This window comes from Suncus etruscus, chromosome 2 (assembly GCF_024139225.1).
Source record: "Suncus etruscus isolate mSunEtr1 chromosome 2, mSunEtr1.pri.cur, whole genome shotgun sequence".
NCBI classification, from domain to species: domain Eukaryota; kingdom Metazoa; phylum Chordata; class Mammalia; order Eulipotyphla; family Soricidae; genus Suncus; species Suncus etruscus.
The window spans coordinates 72,913,909-72,915,721 of NC_064849.1; positions in this window are offsets into that span (position 1 = coordinate 72,913,909).

The following is a 1,813-nucleotide window of genomic DNA, read 5'->3' on the forward strand; positions in this document are numbered from 1 at the left end:
AGTACAAAGCCCAAGATTCTTTTCAGTTTGCTTTCACTATTTCCAAGTATTCCGTTTAGGAAAAATACTACATGTTATCTGCAATACTATTGATCCAATTTTTTTGTACACATACATTGTAGAAGAAGCTGGAAGGAACTATTAGAAATGATTTGCTGATGACAAGGCTTGATGAAGTATCAAATCGCTCCTCAATTGTAGACTGTGAATATACTATTGAATTTTATGTCATTTTATTTCTGAAAGAAGACACAACAGGCACGATATTTGAAAAAGGAAAATGTGCTTACCCCACCCATTCAACAACATTCAGAAATTATTCTCTATAATTCTGGTGTTTCTGTAAAATGAGAAGGTTCCTTTCCTTTTCCAATCATTAGAGAATGGTGGCTGAACAATCAAAGACATATTCTACTCACAATGATTGGGAACCAATTGCTATACACAATATATTGTCAGATAACATTCTTTATACCAAGTAATTCACTAAAAATGCATTGGATACTTTTGGTTTTCAAAAACCATGGGTTAAAGTTTTATAAAAAAAATCTAAATTAAATAATTTTCTTGCAGGTGCAAAGGGAGCTGCAGATTTGGTATACAAATCACTATATTCATTATTATTAGACAGTATTAATATTAAACTAGCCATATAGATTCAATTAAATTGCTATTATTCATAACTTTCTTGTTATAATGATAACAGGAGCTATTCACTATGTCTTATAAAAAGTAAAATATAAAGTAGTAAAGGTTCAAGACAATTCAATATTCTCCCACCTATAACTCTCTTATTCAGCAATTGTCTTTTGTCTTGAAAGCTAAAATTCAGTTTTACAACGCTATCTTTTTTAAACATTTTCCTTTATCTCTTGAGCTCATCTAGTATAGGTCTTCATTTATATATACACCTTATATTGCCTTATGTAAAAGTGGCACATGAGTCAGTAACAATTTTATTTCTTTACATTTTTTTAAATTTTTGGTTTTGAGGACAACGCAGTGATGCTAGGGAGTCAACCCAGCTTTGAGTTTGCAGCTGCTTTCTGCAGCGATTGAATTGGGACCCCCATACACACCACCAGGCAGAGTAACCTTTTGAGTCATCTCCTCATTTCTCTAGGGGAATTTTTTTTAAAAAAATCTTTATCTATTTCATAGAATAATGACTGTGATTAGTTGAAATAAATGTTTGACTAAAAGAATAAACATGGAACACAACCCATCTTCGTTCCCAGATAGATTTATTTTTCTATCATATATTTTCCAATCTTTTCTTTTAATATCTAACTTCTGTGAGGCAAATGGAGGCCTTTGAAATAGTTTTCCATCTGTATCTGTGTTCCCACTGCCTTTCTTCCAGCTTTTACTCTTCCCCACTAGGGGAGGGGTTTTGTTTGGAGCAGAACAAAAGGGAGGCAGAAAAGCTCATGAGCTGAGCTTTCATCTAGGTTTGTGGTTCCACATGGTGGAGCAACTGGGACTGGCTTGTAGGTGAACAGCTTGTGGTGTGAGTTTTCTTGCCTGCTCTAACCTTCAGATCTATATGGATTATTGCAGGAAATACAATTGGACCAGAATCTCCTATCCTCCAGGATAGGAGGTATGGGATTCCCTTTCCTTCCTGGGGACTCTGGAACGTCCAAACTGTACCACTTCAGATTCTGCTAAATTTAATTCTGCTAAATTCTTCTAAATATATGACCTCTTCTGTTCAATTAGCTAACCTTTTAGGCAATGGCCTCATTAAAGTACTTTATCAAGAAAATATATATTAAAAAATAACCTCACTTGTCTACCTGCTTTAAAATAG